Genomic DNA, 25,117 nt, shown 5'->3' with positions numbered 1-25,117 from the left:
TTATTTCATGTATTTATTTATATCGCAACTTGTGTAACAGGCATGGATAATGTAATGTCGAGCAAAATGAATCCTGTCAGGTTGACTCAGACATGCAATGGAACATCTTCTATTCATCTTCTAGTCTTTCTGTCTGATGAATTCTGAAATAGACTGAAGCAATTCCACTAAGCAGCAGTTACGCTACTACACAGTGAAATATGGAAGACTCCATCTGTTTTGTTTCTGGCCATAAATTTCAGTGGAAAAGACCCAGATCTCCTTCAAATCTCACTGGATTTTAACCCAGACCCAACTGTGTTTAAGATGTGACTCGATGGTGACATATTTCAAAACAACTGCACTTGTTTGACAATTTCTGTAATCTCTGGAAATCTTTTCCCACTTATGGTTGATTACACTTCACATTTTCCCCATCAGCATGACAAATGTTGTTTTCAAAGCTGACGCTACTGAGAAATCGCCAGCCCTCATTTTGTGGTTCATGCTTCAAGTGTTTCAAGTTGGTGTTGGTGATGGGCATGCCTTCCAGACACTGCACTGAGTTAGGTGTTTGTACAGTTCAAAATAAAAGTTATAGTTTGAATGGCTTCTTTTGAGTTGAATTTCTTAAATGTTTAAATCGAAACATCTTGTTATCTTAAAGTATTAATTAACATCACAAAAAAAAAAAAAACTTGTATATGTCTTGAAATTGCTACACACAGACCTTTTAGACTTGGTATATGAAACACAAGAAGTAACAAGTAAAAACTCATCCTGACATCACAAGCCAGCAATGAGACAACAAAATCAACAGTAGTGTAAATAATCCAGCAAATGGTCAAACAGTACGAACATTAATTATTCATACATGACTTTTGTGGTGGACAGAAAAAAAGTGAGATATAAACTTGAGAAAGAAAGTAAAAATTTAGAGTTTATATCTTGCAATCCTGACATTTTCTCAGATTTGTGAGAAAAAAGTCTAAATCGTTAATTTGCATTAACGTTTAGATGATTTGCTATTTTATAATATTCTTTTATTATTGAATAAACACTCAAAATTGTGAGATAAAAAGTTGCAAGTTGTATTTTGGGGTGGATGGGGGAAAAAAGTGAGATATAAATTCAAAATTATGAGAAAGTCACAATTTTATTTTTTTATTTTTTTTTAGATTTGTGAGAAAGAAGTCTGAATTTTGAGATATAAACACAGAACTGCTAGAAAATAACTCTTTTTTTATTTATTTAGTGGAAACAGGTTTCCATAGCATACAGATGCATTAACTTGAAATAATAGGTAAATTAAACAAATCAGTATTATTTTACAATTTCTCATGGGGACTTGCAAACAATTGTCTCAGCTATGATTCAGGCCTGCCATCCACCAGAAAAGTACAATAAAATGTTGCGTGCAGATTCTACAGTGTATTTTTTTGGGTGACATATGAGGGTCAGGAAATTATATGCTGGCGGCTCAAAGGATTATATAAATGTCAACACTGGATTTAAATTTCTTCATGAGCTATAAGATATAGTCAAAACAGCCACACCCAGATCAAGCATCTGATTGGGGTCTTTAGCCCCTGCCAAACCTCAAACCCCTTTTCACACTCCACTCTCAAACAGGATGTGGTTAGTCAAAGGAGTTTGTCTCGGTCTAGTGCTACAAAATGAGTAATTCCAGTAAAAGCACTATGAACAAATCTTCATCAGTTTCCTGTGTAAAATTAAAGATTTCATTAGCTACAGTATGTCTGCCACCCCATTCTGATATATCCCCACAATTACAGTCAGGAAGATGGGAAGTGCTTGAACAGAAACATGACTCAAACTTGCCATTACAAAAGAGTGAAAAAAAGAAGGGATTGAGAGCATATTTCAATTTTGAGATTTCAGTTTTGAACTAGTAAATGGTAGCATGTGTGACATTTGCACAAGAGACTCTCCCATGCATGCCTTAATGTCATGATATTTTGTCTGTCTGTCTTGTCTATCTGTCTATCTGTCTATCTATCTATCTATCTATCTATCTATCTATCTATCTATCTATCTATCTATCTATCTATCTATCTATCTATCTATCTATCTATCTATCTATCTACACTATATGGACAAAAGTATTGGCACACCCCCTTCTAATGAACAGGTTTGACTACTTTAGTATTTCCATGAGTACAAATCTTAATGATTAATCATATGATGATATTCTAGGGAATTGTGTGCTTCTATCTATCTATCTATCTATCTATCTATCTATCTATCTATCTATCTATCTATCTATCTATCTATCTATCTATCTATCTATCTATCTATCTATCTATCTATCTATCTATCTATCTACTGTATCTGTCTGCCTATCTGTGTACTATATTTATATATTAATTGTATATTATTTTTGTTGTTTTAAACTATTTTATTAATTATATTGGCATTTTTATTTATTTTTGCATACTTTTACTGTTGGTAAATCTCTGTACTATATTTACATTTAAAAAAAATGTATATACATTTATATAATTTTGTTTTCATTTATTTGTATTATTTTGATTATTTGTTATTGTATTTTATAAATTGTATTATTAAAGATATGATATTTATATTTATATACACTTTATATATATCATATTTTATTTAATAATAAAATGTAGAAATTTTTTCATTAATTTTATTATTATTATTATTATTATTTGTAATTACATTTTAAATGTTAAAAACTTGTAACAATAGTTTTTTTTTTTTTTTCATTAAACTGACATATCCAGGTCTAAAAAGGTTAATAAAGAATATAATAATAATAATAATAACAATAAATATTATAAATAATTAATATTTAAATAAAAATGATATATAATCGTTTTACCATCGTTGGATTACTGCAGAATTTCCCATGAACAGATATACTGTCAAAGTCTCCAGGCCACCCAAGAACATTATGTAGTTTCATTCTTTTTCCCATCTCTCCCTCTCCTGAAGGTTTTGGACCACCACCAGTGGTCAGCTGACTAGCCTCCGCTCCTTTTATTTACGACTAAACTAAGTCAAATTAATCCCGACATAAAGCACAAATAAATCTATGGTCGGTACAAGTATGCTTTGAAGCAGTATGCAGGACAGCTTCTTTTCCTTCTGTTTCCATTGTGTGTGTAAATGCAGTTAAACTGTTTTCAAAGCCAGGCCGAGGAGCTCTCATAACTGTGGAACTTCTGTTCATTAGGAAGTCATCCAGCTTTTGCGTTTGAATGGCATCTTTTTGGATAGCCAGCTGTTCCTTCTGAAGAAAGTCTTGCTTGAAAGTCTTTGCTGTTATCCATCCCCATGCAAAACAACTTATTCAGCTGCACACACACAAAAGAGGATGTCAGCCTGTTTTTTTAATGAGTTTTCTTTTTTAATTTTCAGTGCTTGATTTGTATCCATGTGACCTCTCAGAGATCTAAAGGCCTCAGAGAACAGGTTTCATCTGACCTTTCAATAAATGAAAAACATTACTTGGTTCTTTATTCCCAGAATGTCAGACCAAAGAGAGGTATGAGTGAAGCATTATGTGGCATGATCTGCTCTGATGGTATTTCCTTGGGACAAACCTCGAAAACAACCAGCAGAACAGGTAGGGACACAGGCTTTAGCTACACATGTGCTGTCAATTTAGGGCTCTGAACTAAAGTCAACAAAATCACTGAGGGAGGAGAGGCCGGGGTAACATTTTTCACATTTACCCTCATAACTCTCAGACTGCAACAAATCTACCTGCTATCTTTTGGTATAAGCAACAAACATGTGTGCCAACAATAACAATACCATTAAAATATTTACATTGAGAAAGGTTTATACTATTAAAAATGCATATAAAGACAAAAATGTAGTCAAGAACAGTCTTCAGCTATTATTACACAGCTAATATTGCCCATAACCTCATCAAAGACAACCATTTTTTAAACAAGTAAAAAAAGTAATTCCCCTCTCTGGCAGAGAGAGAGAGAGTGAGAGTGTGTACTTTACTAAAGAACTTTATTATATCTATCTATCTATCCAACGCGATCTCACAGAATTCCGTGTAATGACCATGGACTTAATTAACCCCCAATCTGTGGTGGCATCACGGAATCGCCGAAAATTCCGTGACGGGCTCACAGAAGTGATATCAATGTAAGTCAGTGACAGGCATCAGCCGTGAACCACGCACGGATCCACTGGTTCAACACTTTAAATAGGAAACCCTTAGCATCAATATGCCGAAGCGATATACTGGGAAATGTATCGTCATCATTATTGTTCAGAACTGGGTAGGTTTAGGGTAGGGGTGGGGTCAGGTACTCCAGTGAAAGTATAAATTTATATATAAAATATAACTGCATCGGAGTCACTCTTTTTACATGGTCCAATGCAGCGCTGGTGTTGAACCAGTGAATCCGTGCATGGACCACGGCTGATGCCTTCTGTGAGCCCATCACGGAATTTTCGGCGATTCCGTGATGCCACCATAGATTGGGGGTTAATTAAGTCCATGGTCATTACACGGAATTCTGTGAGATCAGGTTGATCTATCTATGCACTATATTTATATCTTCATTTTAATAATTTGTTTTTTTTAAAAATATTTTTCTATTATATTATTATCAGATAAACAAAAGGTCAATAAAATATTCTATAGTATTTTGTTCTTTTTAATTAATCAAATCAAATCCAATTTTATTTGTATTGCACAAATAAAAACAACAGTATAGTTGACCATTGTGTTGTTCAAAAAGACAAAGGATAAATATTTAAAAAAAGAGACAGAAAGAATAAAAAGACCACAAAGCAATGATAAAGGGAGTTAACATCAAAAACCCAGAAAATTCGACTTTAAAAATCAAAGACAGTTGTAAGCCTGCAGGAAAAGGTAAGTTTTTATAAGAAATTTATCTTATAGATAAAGGGAGACTGCTCCACAATTTTGAACCAGCAATAGAAAAAGCTTGGTAACCCCTCGACTTAAGTTAAATCTCGGAACCATCAGCAATCTTTATTGAGATGACCTTAATAATCTAGCAGAGTTGTTTTGATTTAAAAAATCTGAGAGACATTTTGGAGCTAATCTGTTCAGAGCTATAAAAACAAAAAGCAGAATTTTGAAGTCAATTCTGTAACAAATCGGCAGCCAGTGCAAAGACTGTAAAATTGGTGAAATATGATAAAATTTCCGAGTGTCAGTCAAAAGTCTGGAGGCTGCATTTTGAGCCGTCTGAAGACGACTAATATTGGATTGACTCATTCCAATATAAAGAGAATTACAATAGTCAAGTCTAGATGAAATGAGTGCATGAATCACTCTCTCAAACTCTGCAGAAACTCTTAGCTTTAGACAATAATCTTAATTGGAAAAAAAAACGCCTCAGGTTACGTATGTAACCCTAGTTACATACGTAGTTGCATACCATAACGTGTGCAATCTATCTAATCATGATGGACCACCCCGCAGCGTTGCAGATGTCCTGGATGGGAACACCTGCTAGAAAGGCCTTGGAGGCCGTCACACTTCTAGTTGAGTGAGCCTTGACTCCCATCGGTGAGGGGAGATCAGAGGACTCATAAGCAATGTTAATGACATCCACAATCCACCGACTGAGGGTCTTTTTAGAAGTAGGAAGACCTCTCTTAGGGGGGCACGTACAATTAAGCTTCTGCTGGTCTGGCTCCCTGAAGGGAGGAGGACTGAAGGCCTGCAGTATGACAGGCTGTGGTGTGACGGAAGGAACTTTGGGGACATACCCTGCACGAGGGCACAAAAAGGCTTTGGCCATGCCGGGCGCAAAGTCAAGATGAGTAGTGGTCACTGAGAGGGCCTGCAGATCCCCAACTCTCTTTAGAGAAGAAATCGCCAGAAGACATGTAGTCTTCAGAGTGAGATGGCGATCAGAGATCTTCTCAATAGGCTTGAAGGGAGGCCTACAGAGAGCTTCCAACACCACAGCCAGGTACCATGGAGGGATACGAGATCGTACTGGAGACCTTGGCCTCAGCGCACCGCGGATGAAACGTGTAATCAGGGGGTGTCTGCCCACTGACTGTCCACCAACAGAGGTGTGGTAGGCCGATATCGCCGCCACATAAACCTTCAAGGTGGAGTGGGTCAACCCTGCGGAGAGTCGGGCCTGCAGGAACTCCAGCACTGTACCAATCGGGCAGTTAACTGGGTCGAGCTGGCGATCTCCGCACCATGAAGTGAAAAGTTTCCACTTCAAGACGTACAGTTTCCTCGTTGAGGGAGCTCTGGATCTCAACAACCTCGGTTGAGAGACCGGAAGCTATGAGCTGTGTCCCCTCAGGGGCCACACCCACAACTTCCAAAGCTCCGGGCGGGGGTGAAAGATGGTGCCCCCTACCTGTGAGAGAAGATCCCTCCTGATGGGAATCTCCCATGGGGAGCCGTCAAGGAGAGAAATCAGGTCCGAGAACCAAGCTCGGCCTGGCCAGAACGATGCTACCAGTAGTAGACTGACCTCGTCCCGGCGAACTCTCGCCAGAACTCCCGGGAGCAGAGCGATTGGGGGAAAGGCATACAGACGAAGCCTCGGTCATGTCTGTACCAGTCAGAGAGTACCAGAGGGGACATTACGCTGTCGCTTGAGTTGCAAAGAGGTCCACCTGAGCCTGGCCAAACACTCTCCAGATCTGCTTCACCACCTCGGGGTGAAGCATCCATTCCCCAGGCTGGATGATTCACCCCATCATGCCGCTGTCTCGACATGACGTCTGCCCCCACATTGAGATGCCCAGGGATATAAACTGCCCTCAGCGAGCTGAGCTTCCCTTGGGCCCACACAAGGATCTGGTGCGCCAGTCTGTACAGGGGGCGCGAACGCAGACCTCCTTGGTGGTTGATATAAGAAACCACCGCTGTGTTGTCGGTGCACACCAACACATGGTGATTTCTCAGGTCTGGGAGAAACACGGCCAGCATCTCCAGACAATTGATATGCCAAGTGAGATGGCGACCACTACACAGAGCGCGGGCAGGGTGGCCATCCATGACCACTCCCCATCCGGTGAGACAGTGCTAGGCCGAAGGGAATAACCCGATATTTGGTAAGCTTCGCCCCCGAAAGCAAACCTCAGGAACTTCCTGTGAGTGTGAAGGATGGAGACATGGAAATATGTGCCTTTTAGATCGATTGTGACAAACCAGTCCTTGGACCTGATCTGAGACAAGACCTGTTTGAGTGTAAGCATCCTGAACTTCAGCTGCATGACTGAGCGGTTCAACTGACGCAGATCTAAAATGGAACTCAACTCTCCATCCTTCTTTGGAACTATGAAGTACCAGCTGTAGAACCCGGACTCCCTTTTGTGAGGAAGGACCACCTCGATGGCCTCCTTCCTCAAGAGAGTGTTTACTTCTCGTTCCATTACCAGAGCCTGCTCGGGGCCCACCAGAGTGGGAATCACCCCATTGAACCGAGGCGGCAGAAAACCAAACAGGATTCTGTAGCCTCTCTCTACAGTGTGCAGGACCCACCGAGACACATTTGGCAGTAGTTTCCACGCTGCTAAATAGTCTATTAAGGGAACCAGTCTCTCAAGACTGGCCTCTGGTGTAATCAGAGCAGTTAGCACGGTGTCCTGGAACAGCGCACCGGCAGGAGACGGCCGAACTAGCTACTCTAGAGACCCCCGCAGGGGTGGCGAGCCTCTCAGGTCTGCTACGTTACCGGGCGGAAGGCACTGAGATGTATGCACGCTGTAGATCGCTGCGCCCTGAAGCACCATAAGTGGCAGGGTTGGCAGACCGATCTCCTGAGGGCACTGAGGGGAGACGGGCACCATGCACTGCGGTGTGCACCGCTCGTCCCCAGAAGGGCCTGCCCTCATAAGCCCTGGGCCATGGACGTCAAGGCTTTTTGGCTGAGGCCTTCCTTGCCTGAAGAACGGCCCACGCTCAGTTTCTGCGCCTCCCTGTACGAGGAGCCGGTACGCGGAGGGGGCTGCTCCCGTCCAGCAGCCGTCTGAGCTGGAGAGCGGCGAGGCAGGAACTGCTGAAACACCACTGCTTGTTTACGGGCCTCCTGGTACTTTTCGAAGATGGTATCGACAGTGTCGCCGAACAGGCCAGAAGGCGCAAGCGGGCCTTCCAGAAGGAAGACCCTGTCCTTCTCTTTGATGTCGGACAGGGTCAACCATAAATGTCTCTCCGCTGCCACCAGAGCTGCCATAGACCACCCAATAGCGCGGGCGGTCTCCTTAGTGGCGCGGAGAGCCAAATCAGCGGTTCGCCTGAGTCCTGTGATGTCATCAGAGCCCATAGTCTCGCGCTCATCCAGCTGCTTAAGCAGATCAGCCTGGTATGCCTGTAACACCGACATGGTGTGCAGACATGCGCCAGCCTGACCTGCAGCCACGTACCCCTTGCCTACCAGTGCTGATGTTGTATGCAGTGGCTTGGAAGGCAAGGGCGGAGCCTTTACAGACGATGCCACGCCGGGGGACAGATAGCTCGCAAGCATCTATTCCACCCAGGGCATTGCTCTATAACCATCACTCAAACCCCCCACATTACCATATTAATCGGAAGAGGGGATGAAGAGGTGGGCAGAAAAAGGTCTTGCCCACAATCTCAACACCTTGGTGTGGAGATTGGGGAAGAACGGCAGGCTCCGTGTTGCATGTGATCGCTTTGCCCGCAGAAAGCATTCATCTAACCTGCTTGTCTGCGGCTCAGCAGAATCAAAAATAACATCCAGTTTTTTTCACAGAGGTTTTACATGGGGAAAGAACAAAATCTCCCAGGTCACCATCAAAAGCACCTGGCACGCTTGTAGGCCCAAACACAATAACCTCAGTTTTGCTCTCGTTAAGATGCAAAAAATGTAAAGAAAATCAGGACTTAATATCAGAAAAGCATACAGATAGTGAGCTTAAGCCTCATTTTTCATGGAAAAGAAATTTGTGTGTCATCACTCATCAGCGTAAAAGTGAAATGACACCCCATGTTGAGAAAAAAATAGTACCCAAAGGAAGCATATACAATGAGAACAAGACCAGAATGGAGCCCTGTGGATCTCCATATTCCAAAACAGAAACAGAAGAAGAAAACCCATCAAGACAAACAGAAAAGGTTCTATCATTCAGATAGGACTTAAACCGGTTAAGAGCACAACCTTCAATACCCACACATTGTCACAAGTCTTGAGATAAGAATTCTGTGGTCCACAGTATCAAAGGCAGCACTTAAGTCTAAAAGTAAAAGTATCACAGAATCTATCATTACAGAATAATTAATATTATTAGTTTTATTGTTTATAAAAATATTTAAAATTGTTAAAATAATATTTATAATTTAATTAATTTAGTACCAATAGCTCACTATTTATCTATATATCTATCATCTATCTACTGTAGAACTTTACATCAGTCTTGTCTAGTCTTTTTTTAAGCATGTTTCAATTGTCCTTGGTCTCCACTATTTGTGAATAATTTTGCAACTCTCTCTGCAATTACATTGCATTTGTTTAAAGTAGCAAGCAAACCAGATAGCTTTGATATTGGAGTTTTCAAAATGGCTGCCATTCACTTAATTAGCTTCAAGCTAACGATCCACTGAGAGGAGCGGCACTATTAATGTTTTGTGTAGCAGAGGTGGGGCATGCAATCCATCTGCCTTAAGGCAGATAAAACAGATAATCAAAGAATCCTGAGGTTTTCCGCTCTAATTGAGCCATTATTTGGAAAAGTGGAGGAAGTTTATCAAGCTTTTAACAGAAGGTCTTTTGGCTCAAGTAGCAAGGTGGAGTACTAGCCCTCCGGCTAACTGATTTACTGGAAGTATTGACCAAACACGGCTGCCTGGATGATTGTTTGAGGTCCTGCTCTAAATGTCTTAAGGTGAGTCATATTTCAGCAACAATGAGGATTTCTTTATATTGGAGCAGGAGAGCTGTTTGAGCTAAATTAGTTAGCCTCTCATAAACTGCATCTTTTATGGTATTTTGTTTTATCTTCCAAAGGGACTACTATTTTGAGCAATAGTAGCTAGTATTTACTGCTAATTCACTGCTCCCTACTTTAAAAAAAAAAAAAAAAAAAGAAAACAACCCCCAAAAAAACAATAGAAGCCCAATAGAAACCATCATAGAAATTACAATGGTTTCCATTAAAATACCATTATGAACCATTAGCTTTTTCCAGTAAATCCATTACAAAATTCCTTTTTGTAGTGTGTTTTGGGCATTTTTCCAACAGGATTTAACATCCCACCAATAGAATCCATCACATACCAGTAGACACTATTATAGTTTCCATTAAAACAAATACAATTCCCATTATAACCATTAAATCCATTACATTTTCTATTGTGTTTTGGGCAGGATTCTATTGATTTTTTTTTTTTTCAGCAGGGCTGATATGAAAAATGGAAAAATGGATCTTGATTTAATGTTGTTCAATACAAGTCATTACAATTGTTGATGCTGTTTAAGTGAATTCAGTTTTTTTCATCTACTTCATTGATTTCTGCAGCATGGAACTTTGACTGTAGTGATTGTGTGTGTGTGTGTGTGTGTGTCACTTCCAGTCATTCTCCACAGCGATTCCCAGTGTGGTAGGACTCTGTTTACCAGAATATATTAGTCATTAGATGTCATTTTACTGCCAAGTTATTGAAAGAGACTGTTGTTCCTGCTAGCTTCGCCTATTGGATTCAGTGTTTTTTCTTTTTTTTTTTTTTTTGCGGGTTGACCAAGGGTGGTTCACTTGTTAAACTAAGATAACAACATCTAAATCTAACAGTTTTTCATATAATCTGCTCTTGCTCGACTGAGGTTAAGGGTGAAGCTTCACAGCTTTTTTCCTATAAACTGTATGTTTTCATACAAATTCATACGAAAATCACCAATTTGTTAAAACTTCAGATTGTCCATAACACAACGTGTTGGTCTCTTCAACATGCAATATACAGTAGCTATTGTAAAAATGTATTTAAATGCCTAATGCACATTCAAACTTCTAATCTGTTATTGGACATGTAGCTCTCAACAAATTTACTTGCGATCAGGTCATTGGCCTTTTCAGTAAGAAATATGTAGCTTTCAACAGAGCCACTGAATCATTTCATCCTTGAAAGTGTTTATCCATGAATGTGCTCATCCAAATTATGTGTTTTTGGAGTCGATAATCATCACATGAGGTTTTTGAATGAGCTATGTACTTATAGTGACCAATCGTGCATAGTTCAAATAAGTACAAATAATTTCAGGCTAAGCAAAGGTCAAAATAAGTACAATGACATCCCAGCCTATTCTCACTGAGTTGTTAGGCCAGAAGAAATATTTCAGGTGTGAGAGTTTGTGGTCAGTAGACCAGAGACATGGTTCCAGCACTGGCAGACGCTTGTGGAACAGGAGCGTGTAACTTTACGTTCGGGGTTGCATGTGTATTGGCAGGCAGCTGCGTGAGTTTTTTTTAAACCGTGTCTGCTTAAACGGAGAACCAACAACAGCACTTCATCCAGCAGGCAGGGGAACAATTGTGCTTTTCGTTCAAGTAGAAAGATTAAGGATTATTTGTGCAGCCCTCCATGTCATTGAGCTGTTTTGTTATTTCTTCTTACCTCATTTGTATGGCTTTTAAATGATGCGTTATGCCAAAACGCAGCACACTTGGTCAATGTGGTGATGTTTCTATTGACTGTAAAATATCGAGGACTGATGAGGGAATCATCATTTCTCAGGCACACACACATTAAAAGCCCTCTAGGCAGTAGCGTTTCATGCTTAAGCTGAAACACATACTGTAGGTTGTATTCCCTTTACCACAATTTGGCATTATATTGCAAGCCTTGACAGAACTGGATGAAAATCTGCCTTTGAGTTCTATTTCATGGTCATTTTATAAAGATATCCTTGAACATAAAGTGCACATCTGGATTTTTATTAAACCGTTCTTTGTGAAATGGGTTCAGATGTTTTATTCGGCTTCTAGGGATCGAGGCCTCTACGTCTTACACAACTCATTCACCCTTGGGTTGCAGTTCGCTGTGGCGTCCGCTCGATCGCAGTCAATCTGTCCACAGATGAACAGACGGTTTTAAAAGGCAATGATACTTCGAAAGCTGGAGTTGTTTTCTTTGGCTGTATACTTTCTGAAGACAAACTCTGGCCAGCAGGCTACACTTTTTTTGAATTGGCTTCATCCAAATGCTATTGCAGTGAGTTTGCATCTTTCTGTCATGCTAACTGGAATAAACAAAGACTCCTTGTTATTAGGCATACTTGCTTGTGGGGGCTTTTAGATTAGCTCCGATTAGGACATATTTGAGAAGTGATTGTTGAAGAGAAAGTTCAAACAAAAAATTAAAACCGTCATAAGCAACCCCCTCTTGATCCAAACCAATATGACTGACATCTGTAAAACACAAAAGGAGACGTTTAGCAGTATGACCAAGCTGCTCTCTTCCATTTATATTTTTAGTTAGTGTTTTAAATATTACACATTTGTTTTAGCATGAGGCTATACAAAGCTACTATATATATATATATATGTATATGTGAAAATAACTCAGAATGAGTTCACGGGCTAAAGAATATAAACATGATTATAAGTTGATCCCTTGTCATTTGAGATGTGACTTAAAGATTAATAAATTGTTGGGAATATGTATGTAAAATTATTTATTTGAAAACAATGGTCATTTTCTGTAAATCTACGTGAGTGACGGAAGCTTCCGGGTAAACGGATTCTCCGCAGTTTTGGCGCCTCCGCTATGGCAAGCCGTTTTAACTTTTATTCATTCTCAGGATATGACTTCTTGATATCAACAATTACATTTTCACTAGTTAAAATGTTCATTCTTGATATCAGGAATTAGATTTCCACTAGTAACAATGTTAATTCTTGATATCAAGAATTAAATTGTTGATATCAAGAATTAAATTGTTGATATCTGTAATTGTATTTTCACTAGTTAAATGTCACCATAGGCTGCCATTCAAAATCAATTGTTGATATCAAGAATTAATTTCTTACTAGTAACAATTTCATTCTTGATATCAGAAATACAATTCTTACTAGTAAAAATGTCTATTCTTGATATCAACAATTTAATTCTTGATATCAACAATTTAATTTCTGATATCAACAATTTAATTTCTGATATCAACAATTTAATTTCTGATATCAACAATTTAATTCTTGATATCAACAATTTAATTCTTTATCAACAATAGACATTTTTACTAGTAAGAATTGTATTTCTGATATCAAGAATGAAATTGTTACTAGTAAGAAATTAATTCTTGATATCAACAATTGATTTTGAATGGCAGCCTATGGTGACATTTAACTAGTGAAAATACAATTACAGATATCAACAATTTAATTCTTGATATCAATAATTAGTATTTTAACTAGTGAAAATGTAATTGCTGATATCAAAAATAACCATTGTTACTAGTGGAAATCTAATTCCTGATATCAAGAATTAACATTTTAACTAGTGAAAATGTAATTGTTGATATCAATAAGTCATATCCTGAGAATGAATAAAAGTTAAAACGGCTTGCCATACCTCCGCTCTGTGGCTATGACTCGTCAGGATTGTAGCGCGTTCTCAGTGTTTAGCTGGTAGACGGCTGATTTCATGAGCGGGGTAAGCTGTCCGAGAAGCGCTCGCCCAAGTGGAAAAATGCGCTGTTGCTGCCAGATCTCGATTGCCGAAAACTACATTGTGTTTGATGCAAATCTAACTCGACTAAATCATGAAAAAAACAACAACAAAAAACAACAACATCATAACTGTATATTTTCATGCTTTCTCAAGTAAAGCAAATTTTGAAAATCCACTAAAAACATATCTGGTCATAGACAATGTTGAAGACGTTATTGTCAACATGCCTAAGTAGTAAATAAAATAAAAAAAGTTTATAAAAATGTATATAAAATTTGAAATAATAACAAACATCAGGAAAAAATACCTTTGTTTTCCGTATACTTGTGTCGCTTACAGTTAAAGTCCTTCTGTGATTTTATTGTTGTTTGCAATGTTACTTGGCAATATTTTAAAGATATTATTATTATTATTTATTTATTTGTATTTTTTGGTATTTTGCATGGTCTATTATTGTCATCCTGGTGGGAGTTTTAACTCCTATTCACTGGGAATAAAAAATAAATGGGAAAAAAAAAGCATTCATTCAGTTGATGCAAAGACGTATAGACCGGGTGAATCCCCCATCTCCCCACGCTCTGAATATTACGTATTATAACGTAACTACGTGTAAACGTTATTTGGCGGTTTTTACTTGGTTTTCTAGCATTCGAATAACTATGGATAAAACTGAAACGATAGAAGCAGGATTGGAGATGAATTTCATTTACAAATAGCCTAAGGTAGGAATGTGCATACTTTTAAATCGACACCTGCCACAGTGTTTTCCTCTTTGAGTGTGTCCTAAAAGCGATGAGGAGGAGGGTCTTAATCTTAGCACTAAGCATACCCTGTTAAAAAAAGTCACCGCTGGCCACTGATATATATATATATATATATATATATATATATATATATAAGCTCCACTGAGAGATACATATATTTATCAGCTATAATAGTTAGAACACACACATAAAAGAATAGTTAAATTATTTATTTAGTTTAGTTGGTTTGTGAAGTTTAGTTTAGTTAATTTTACACATTATTTTTGGTAGTACTATTCCTTTAAGATAATAGCTTGGAGTTGTTCTCTTTACTTTTGTGTAATTGCCAGAAATGATGGTGGACAGGATAATGTGTCAGGCTTGATTACTTGTCTAAAAGCCTTTTGTGGACCCTTTGGTAACATTAATTTTATCATCAGTTGCATGGCAGTGCACACAGTACATTTTCGTAGTACAAACTGGTATGAAATTGCAACTATTTGGAAACACGTTTTCTTGTAAGATCAGGTTGATTTACCGGAGTATCTTTTCCTGCAGATTGAGTTGTGACTCCAGACGTGATCATGGAGTGGCCCAATGTCTTGACGCCTGTGAGGTGGCTGAACACAAACTCCATGAATAGGCTTGTTTACTAACCACAAGTGGTTCCACTCACCAAAACCATAACAGCACAGTACACAACAGGGGTGTAGTTGACTTTTACAGCTTCCTGGTGGAAAAGAGCTTTCAGCTGGCCAGCACCTGCAGAGTTTCAAGGCTGTAACGTGCATGTTAGTGGATGTTGGCTGGAAAGACATGACCTCAGTTTCTCGTGAGCGACGTGGAAACCTTTTTTAAAGGCCGTCTTCAAGCTTATTCAATATCAGTCGGATGAAATTTGCTAAGACTTTACTGACAGATTTGCAAACGATTCTGTCAGACTGACTCATTTATTGTGCCTTTACACTTCTGAGATGTCGTAACAATGGGATTTAGGCGTGTTGCTCGCTGTTCTCATGAAGCAAACTGTCCAAGCAAATAATAAAAATGGCTGTACTTTGGGTGTGCTGAGGTTTTCCTGTCTCTTCATTTCCTCTAAATGAAATCAGACTGAATGTCAAAAACATCTGTCCTAACTGATTCCCTCCTCTTGAGGCCACCCAGAGGCGTATTCGGCCTTTTTTTCTTTGATTTATTCAAGCGTGAAGCGCAATAACCATAATGGGTTTGCCCCAGTCAACTTCCTCAGTGTTCAGGAGGTCATCTGAGACTCGAGGGCCACCTAGTTCCAAGTTTGTGGGACGGAACTGAGCGAATTTGATTGGGTGAGGTCTTTTTGAAGGAAATGTCCTGAGAGATGCTTGACCGAGTCAAAGTACACATGGATCAAATGTTTCATGTGATTCATGTATTCACAAGGTGCAGCAGGATCCCTCAATGCTGAGCTCATGATTAGCCACCTGAAAGGAGGCCAAGGACTGAATTTCAGCCCAACTGGTAGATATCCAGATGTTTTAAGGGAGCCGCGCAGCTTGTATGAAGAAAGAAGGTGGTGATGTGCCAGACTAGCAGTGTAACACTTAACATGGACACAAATCTTAATGACTAGTTTAAGGAGAAACATGACTGGGCTGTAATTTATGTCTTTATAGCATAGTCTTCTCTTGGCCGTCCAGCTGCCTTGTTCTGTGCATGGGTGGGACCAGGCTTCTGTAATTTTTCTAATCATTTGCTTTTCTTTTTTATTTGACTCGGGCATCACATTCTGATTCCTATTCTTCTTACTCCCACAGGATGGATTTAATGGGATAGCTCACTCAAAAATCAAAATTCTGTCATTAATTACTGACCCTCATGTCGTTCCAAAGCCGTAAGACCTTCGTTCATCTTCAGAACACAAATTAAGATTTAAATTTTTTTTTTTTTTTTTTAATGAAATCCGAGAGCTTTCTGACCCTTTGTTTTCTTTGCGCACAAAGTATTCTTGTAGCTTTGTAAAATTAAGGTTGAACCACTGATGTCACGTGAACTATTTTAACCAAAAAATCTAAATGGGCACACCATAGCTCCAGAGATAAAAATATTTATGTTCTCACCACAGGTGACGTTTCGAGCTTAGACGCTCTCAAAATTACAGACATAAAGACAGCAAAGTCAGTTTCACTAGAGCAATATGGAATAATGTCTTCATTTCGCTCTTACAGCAGTCATGCAGTTTAATTGATGTACTACAGCAATAAGAGGATTTATAAGACTTAAAATGCAAAAACACAAGATAATTACTAAATTTGTTTCTAATAAAAACAAGCTTTTCCAAATTTCTTTTAAAAATTTTGCTTTTTATTAAGCTTTGTACTCCTAGATCAAGTGTTTCTCTTGGAGCAAATAAAAGTCTTTGCTGTTTGATTGAGGTGCATTTGCAATTACAGGAACACAAATGTAATTTCAGTTAAGCCAGATGAGGAATTATATGATGAATGAAGAGTTCACGCTCTACTGGTGGTTAAAACAAATGGAACAAGTTTAACAAGCACTTAAAATGCCTTCATATCCTTAAGTAATTCCTTAAACCTCATAAAGACTTTCGGCTGCTCGTCAGACACATGATGGTGGGAACCATTTGTTTTAAAGAGATGTACGTCTTCAGTTCTCACATTTGGCACGCTATGGGTTTCGTTTGAGTAGTGTTGATTGCACTTTCTCCATTGCCAGGCTAATTGATACCCAGGCCCAGAGGAAGAGGGTAAACAGGAGACAGCTGCATTACCACTCCTCCACGAACCAGCCTTCCCATAATGCCCTTGCTGTCAGGCCGCATCAGAGGCAAGGAGATGGGCGCACAAAGGCGATGTTTGCTCAATCTATCCAAGCAAGGCTGCTCAGTTAGGGGAAACTGAACTTTCCCATCGGTGTCATCCTTTTTTTTTTTTTTTTTCTGTTGGTGGTATTTAGTGGATCAAAACCTTTCATCAAAGGTTTCCAAAACCAAAATGCGTACTTGTCTTAGGACAACTTTGAACTTTTTTGATCCACCTCAAATGTTGACTACTATAGTTGGGTATTTGGACATTTTAAACAAAATATTTAATGTTGATTCTTAAGTTTTCTTGTTTTTCTGTCGTCTTGTCCTTTTTGTACTTCTTTGTGTCTTGTTTGTTCTTTTTGTTGGTCTTGTTTTTCATCTTCTTGTACTTGTTCTTCATTCTTCATGTTCTTTGTTTTTATCTTTGTCTCCTTGGACTTGTCCTTCTTTGTTGTTCTTCGTCGTCTTGTTCTTCATTCTTCACATTCTTTTTTTCATCTTCGTCTTGTACTTTTCCTTCTTTGTTGTTCTTCATTCTTCATGTTCTTTGTTTTCATCTTCTTGTATTTGTCCTCCTTTGTTCTTTTTTGTTTTTCATCTTGTCATCTCATTTTTTCACGTTCCTTGTCATATTTGTCGCCTTGTACTATCCTCCTTTTGTTCTTCATTGTTGTTCATCTTGTTCTTGTTCCTTATTCTTTGTTCTTTGTTTTTCCTCTTTGTCTTGTACTTGTCCTCCTTTGCTCTTCGTTGTTGTTGTTGTTCTTCTTCTTCTTCTTCTGCTTCTACTTCAAAAATGAAAGTATTTTTGCATCCCACAAAAATGAATCAGTGGCCTCATGTGATTTATTATTTTATTTATTTTTATTTTTTGTTTATTCATAGTAAGTGATCATGTTTTGATGAATAAAGAAGAACTTGGTGTGTTCAAATGTGCACAATTTTTATTTAAATAGTGTTTTCAGGATGGTTACGCTGCTAAGGAGGGGAAAGGTTTTTTTTTTCCCTCCTTGGTCCGGCACATCCAGTACAAATGTAGGACCCACAATGGGTCATGTTCTGAATTTGAGGATGTCATTGGCCCATAGAAGAGTGACTTCAGTGTGTGGCAGTCCAAATAGTTGCTAAGCTGTAAGAGAGGATTGTTTGCTTATGTCAAGCCCGGCAGAATAAATGAGGGCAACAGTGGGTGAATGTATGACCTGACTCTCCTTTGTCCTATTCTGTCCATATTTGTAGAGTTGTGGCAACCTCACAGATGGATAAAGGCCACATTTTTGGGGGGTAAAGCTTAGAAAACAAAGGACTGGGGTCTATTGGTAAAAATGAGGTCAGTGTTGCCTTTCTAGAATGTAGAAGTTGTTTTTGTTAGAGCCGCTACTGCAGGCATAGCTTGACTCTGTACACTTCTAAACTGACCTAAGGACTTTTGGGCTTTGGGAACTTTCTCGGGTCTTGTTTTCGCTGTCCATCTTGCCTCTTTTCTGTTTTCACATGTCTCATTATTATCTTTTAGTGTTTTAACCTTGTCAACATCATTGGAACTTTAGCAATACCAATATTTGGCTTTGTTTTTAATGTTTAATTTCAAATGGTGTTCAGACTGTCAATGATAAGACACATGGTTCACACATTCAGTAGATCTGGCTTCTTCCAAGTGCCTGCATGGTTTATGCTTCATATTATCAACCACCTTACTGTTTGAATGCCATAAAGTAAGATTAAACCAAGATGGCAAGCCACAGCTGATAAATCTAACTTGCCATCTTGCGTCTTGAATCGGCTGCATTTATAATGTTCATGTGTTGAATGTTGACATGAAAGAATCCTTTACATTCTGACCGCCTTTAAATCAAAGCTGGTGGACGGGGGCTCAAGCTCAGACTGAGCTGAAGAAGCATTTATGTTTAAAGGCCTGCTGTAGAGTTTTATTAATCCGAGGTTAAACAAACAGTGACATGCCGGCTCAGACTACACTCATTCATTCTGGAATGCTGTCAGAGTCCACATATATGCCAGCTCTTCATAAATAACTTCTGGGCTACGAAGGACAATGAACATACATTTTTCAGGTTTTTCTATAGAGAAGGAATAGTATTTGACTTGTATGTACAGTTTTGGCCATAGATGTCTGTGAAACATCTCTATATAAAGCAAAAGATTCACAATACCTTCACCTCCACATATCGAAGTCATCTAATAGATAATATCACTGTTTATGGGTAGTTGACATATCAATGTGTCCTATGGTGTGAGGGGAAAAATGTTTTTAAAAAAAACTCTAACATTGAAGATGAACCTCTCTCATGCTATTTGTATGTTGTTGTTTTTTTGTTTGTTTTTTCTCCACATTTTTGCTATGTCACACCATAGGACACAGTCAAATTTTTATTTGTCAACTACTCTTCTACATATTTAGTTCATGTTTACTGTACAAAAATGGTAAAATTAAGGCATAGAGTTTAAAAACTTACCCACCCATAATCCACTGAGCATGAGGCAGATGATGAAACAGGAAGGACACCTCCACATAAACCATGAGCTCATCTGTGGGCGAATTTTATGGCAGCCCTTAAACATTGTAACCAAATATTTAGGACTATTAGCCAAATATTGAGGACGTTATTTATTTGCACTTTTATTAAAGAGGCTCTGGCACGTTATCTTGTTGAGTGCCTCTTCTAAAAATTATTATATTTAGGTTTTAATATATATTTTAGATTGGCATACAAATTTTTTTTAAAAGTGTCATATTCAACAAGGTTGCAAATATACAGTAAAAGCAGGGATATTGTGAAATATTACAACTGGGAAAAAAAAAACTTTCTATTTAAATATATTTTAAAATGTAACTCTTTGATCTAACCTTTCACATTTGACTTTTATATGACCCCCTAAACAGAGTCTCGGGTGACCTGTATTAAATGATTCCTTTCTTTGAAACCTGGCTTACAGTCTGCTTGATGTTAGCAAAAGTTACTCTTCTTTTATTTCTTGTATAGCTTCCCAACATGGCCCAAACAATGATGACCACCATTAGGGATATTAGCATCATTCTCATCCACTCACTTCCTCTCCTCCTCCCCGACCTGTGTTCTATTGCTTGTTGTATTACCTGACCCTCCTCCTGCAGCAGCTGCCAGTAAAATGCTAATGTAGCTTAATTGTAAGAACTTCACAGAAAGTAGATAAAAGAGGAACAGGCCAGTTCAGATGCACATGCGCAACAGCTGCATTAAATCCACCCCATGATAAATGGTTAATGGTTATCAGAAAACAAAACTTTTTGACAGGAAGCCAGGTTTAACTGTTGTTCTCATAAGATGCTTTTTCAGTGTCGATCAGTGTTTTAGTATTATTTTTATGCTAGTATTTATTAGCATGTTGAATTAGCTTTTATTTATTTATTTTTTTCAGTTTGAGCTATTTTGAAATGCGCTTTTATCACTTGTAATAGTTTTTTATTTTTATTTAGCTTTTATTTTTATTTTTAGTAATTTTAGTATTAAGTATTATGCAAAATTTTAGTTCCGTTAGTTCCCGAGGCAATTTTTGTAATTTTCATTTGTTTAATTTTAACTTAACTTATAGCTATGTTTTATTTCCACTTTATTTCAGTTAACATTTGTTTGTTGTCGGTGCTTTTTTCACATCAGGTTTGGTATCGCTAAACTACAGGTGCATCTCAATAAATTAGAATGTTGTGGAAAAGTTCATTTATTTCAGTAATTCAACTCAAATTGTGGAACTCGTGTATTAAATAAATTCAGTGCGCACAGACTAAAGTAGTTTAAATCTTTGGTTATTTTAATTGTGATGATTTTGGCTCACATTTAACAAAAACCCACCAATTCACTATCTCAACAAATTAGAATATGGTGACATGCTAATCAATTCAAAACACCTGGAAAGATTTCCTGAGCCTTCAAAATGGTCTCTCAGTTTGGTTCACTAGGCTACACAATCATGGGGAAGACTGCTGATCTGACAGTTGTCCAGAAGACAATCGCTGACACCCTTCACAAGGTGCCACAAACATTCATGGCCAAAGAAGCTGGCTGTTCACAGAGTGCTGTATCCAAGCATGTTAACAGAAAAGTTGAGTGGAAGGAAAAAGTGTCGAAGAAAAGGATGCACAACCAACCAAGAGAACCGCAGCCTTATGAGGATTGTCAAGCAAAATCGATTCAAGAATTTGGGTGAACTTCACAACGAATGGACTGAGGCTGGGGTCAAGGCATCAAGAGCCACCACACACAGACGTGTCAAGGAATTTGGCTACAGTTGTCCTCTCCTGAACCACAGACAACGTCAGAGGCGTCTTACCTGGGCTAAGGAGAAGAAGAACTGGACTGTTGTCCAGTGGTCCAAAGTCCTCTTTTCAGATGAGAGCAAGTTTTGCATTTCATTTGGAAACCAAGGTCCTAGAGTCTGGAGGAAGGGTGGAGAAGTTCATAGTCCAGTGTTAAGTTTCCACAGTCTGTGATGATTTGGGGTGCAATCTCATCTGCTGGTGTTGGTCCATTGTGTTTTTTGAAAACCAAAGACACTGCACCCATTTACCAAGAAATTTTGGAGCACTTCATGCTTCCTTCTGCTGACCAGCTTTTTAAAGATGCTGATTTCATTTTCCAGCAGGATTTGGCACCTGCCCACACTGCCAAAAGCACCAAAAGTTGGTTAAATGACCATGGTGTTGGTGTGCTTGATTGGCCAACAAACTCACCAGACCTGAACCCCATAGAGAATCTATGGGGTGTTGTCAAGAGGAAAATGAGAAACAAGAGACCAAAAAAATGCAGATGAGCTGAAGGCCACTTTCAAAGAAACCTGGGATTCCATACCACCTCAGCAGTGCCACAAACTGATCACCTCCATGCCACGAATTGAGGCAGTAATTAAAGCAAAAGGAGCCCCAACCAAGTATTGAGTACATATACAGTAAATGAATATACTTTCCAGAAGGCCAACAATTCACTAAAAATGTTTTTTTTTTATTGGTCTTATGAAGTATTTTAATTTGTTGAGATAGTGAATTGGTGTTTGTTAAATGTGAGCCAAAATCATCACAATTAAAAGAACCAAAGACTTAAACTACTTCAGTCTGTGTGCATTGAATTTATTTAATACACAAATTTCACAATTTGAGTTGAATTACTGAAATAAATTTAACTTTTCCAAGACATTCTAATTTATTGAGATGCACCTGTAGTTCTGACGAAAGAGGTTTCAGTAATAAATTTATTTATTTATTTAATGCCTTATTTTAGCTATAACAAATATAATTTAGCATTTTATTTACTCATTTAAAAAATCTATTTCTTATTTTGGAATGTCCTTGCCAAATTGTTTATTGAACTGGCCTGGAATTTCCTCTGACGCATTTGAATGCTACTGAGTTACAGTATCTACAGCAGTCATTTATAAAACTTTCTTTGTGTGCTTAACAGCTCCACCGCAGACAACAATGCTCTATTGATGTCTAGAGGGTTAATTTGCAGTGTTTCAAGAGTGGCGTAAACAAATTAAGCCTTATGACTCGCCATGAAGGTGATTTACCTGTCTGCTTATCCTGTGCACACACCCACTCTTAAATCGACTGCCGCAGAATTTAAGTGGTCATAAAGTTGTGTTGCTGCAAGCAGTTGGTCACAGTTTATCCCTCGGGGATATCCAAAAATAAAGTGCTTTATATGGATTACCATGGGAGAACACGTGTAAAGTCCATATTGAATTTCCATTGTGTGTCCCGCCACCGCTTCCCCCTCTTTTAAAGTGGATATGAGTTGGCATTTTAAAAGGGAAACTGACCAACATTTGTTTGAATTTCGTCTGAGTTTATTTAACTGCAGTGTGATTTAATGTTGTCCGAACATTTGGTCATATTTCCTACGTGGCCAGAATCTATCCAAACATTTAGACATCTGTCAGCTAATTCTTAATGGCTGTACGAAACCTTTGCTAGTATAGCTGCCATGGGATAAATTAGCAGTGGTATAAATTTTAAAGGGTGATTTAAAGTCAACATGATGTCAAAACTGAATGTTTTTTTTTATTTTTTATTTAAATGAATGTTCTTGTGAGCAATTCATTGGAGCATGTTATTCTAAAAAGAAAAATAGTCTTTGTCATCTGTAATCAAAATGTTATAACTTGGTGTCATTATTGGATAATGTTTACCAATAGCTAAATAGCTTTGGCATTTCTTCATTCGGTCTGGATTTTATTCTGGTATGTGACTCACTCTTCATGATTTAAAGTCCATCAGGTATTGATTCGAATCAGTCTTCGAGTCAGTCACCAATCTGAAAGGTCACATTATCTAAGTAAAATGAGTTCAAACGTCAAGTTCACGTTGTTTTCAAAAGTATTATGACTGATATAGTATGAAATTGGATGGGGTTGGATAAAAAAATATCGATTTCTCTATTTTAATGCATTCTTATTTTTACGAAACAATCGATTATTAAATCCAAATAATCTATTAGTCGCTAGCCTTTTTTCAGTTAATGAACGGAACATGTTGCTCGCATCCCATCCAATGAATCGCAATAAATTTTGTGCTTTGTTACTTTTGATATGAAACGAAGTCTCAGATTTCAAATTCTGTCCATTTTATTACAGTATTCAAACAAAAATGCATTTTGGAGGTGTTTAATGTAGAGTGACAGATCAGCGCCTCAGTTCAAGAGAAGCAGAAGAGCGAAGCGCGCATTAACTGATCATCTCCTCCACTTTAAAACCAGTTCCAGCACAAAATAAACATGAATAAGCATCCGAAGATATGTTAAAAGGAGTACAGCTTACCGAAATCCATATCCTGTCTCATGTAATCGCTCAGTCAGTGCTTCAACCACGGAAAGACGTCAATATAACAGCTTGTAAACAACGTGACGTCACATTTTCCTTTTCAGCATTTCCATATTCAGTGACCATTAACTTGTTAATCAGAAAAAAAAAAATACTCTAGAGAGGAGCATTTAGCTAAATATATGCACCATATAACATAATCATTATCATTTTTTATTGTTCTTCAATGTTTTATTTGTTTTAATCTGTCAAGTTTTTATGACTCATCCATTTAGCCTAAATGTTTTTTTTTTTTTTGTTTTTATTTGGATTAGAAATCCAATTATTTAATTGTAACTTTTTCATTATAAAAACTTAATTTGGTGTAATTTACGCATTTGTATACAAATCAGTTAATTTTAAACTTTAATATTATAGTAATACCAACTGACTCTCATGTATATTTTAGTGTTATTTGAGATTTTTTTTTTTTTTTCCTTAAGAAAATTTGGCATGTGCTGTGTCTGATATACATACAAAATAATCATGTTGAATCGAATTGCAAGCTTGTGAATAGAGTTGAATTAAATAGTGAAATTTTTCAAAACCAAGCCCTAAAATCAGAGGTCATAGTTGTCACTGAGAATGAAGAGATTTCAAAGTTATTGTATCTTTGCTATTAAAGCAAGCGTTTCAGTGTGAGAAGCTGGTTCTAGATCAGATCTCTGAGCCAAGAAACTGATCAAAACCTTTAAGAACTTACACCCTCATGCCAAGAGTGCTGAATTAGCTCATTAACCATGATAGCGACCTCCTGATAAGACCATTAGATACCAGAAGTTTTTGGAATCTCTTCTCACAGACGGTCATTTCCTCCCTACCACAGTCTCCTGTTAAACATACGCTAACGTAGGGTTTACTAGCCTGTTAGCACTCCCTGCCCCAATTACTTGTGTCCTAATGGAGCTTCTCCTACAGGTGTGTTGAGTAGTTTACAGTCGGAAAAATCTCTTTAAAACCTGTTTTAAGAGTGGCCAATAAATAAAAGCTTCTCAATGGGAGGATTGCTGGGAAATGGCTGTTATGCTAAGAGTTCAACAGCTCCAGTGTTGAAGTCGCTGAGTAGATTACACACCGCAAATCTTACTATCAACAGCC

At 38.0% G+C, this 25,117-nt stretch overlaps 1 protein-coding gene across 8 annotated transcripts in view; it reads left to right on the top strand.

The window, feature by feature from the left end:
• Window positions 1–9,532: 9,532 nt before the first annotated feature.
• Window positions 9,533–25,117, top strand: part of sulf1 (sulfatase 1) — a 97,679-nt gene continuing 82,094 nt past the window's right edge. For 6 of the 8 annotated variants that reach the window (XM_058765771.1, XM_058765770.1, XM_058765769.1 and 3 more), the window contains exon 1: window positions 9,533–9,846. The gene's annotated coding sequence lies outside the window, so the exon portion shown is untranslated. The remainder of the gene's footprint in view (window positions 9,847–25,117) is intronic. The other 2 variants (XM_058765775.1, XM_058765773.1) reach the window with 1 other exon arrangement.

Source organism: Onychostoma macrolepis, chromosome 24, assembly GCF_012432095.1.
Source record: "Onychostoma macrolepis isolate SWU-2019 chromosome 24, ASM1243209v1, whole genome shotgun sequence".
NCBI classification, from domain to species: domain Eukaryota; kingdom Metazoa; phylum Chordata; class Actinopteri; order Cypriniformes; family Cyprinidae; genus Onychostoma; species Onychostoma macrolepis.
This window is presented reverse-complemented; position numbering and strand designations above follow the sequence as displayed.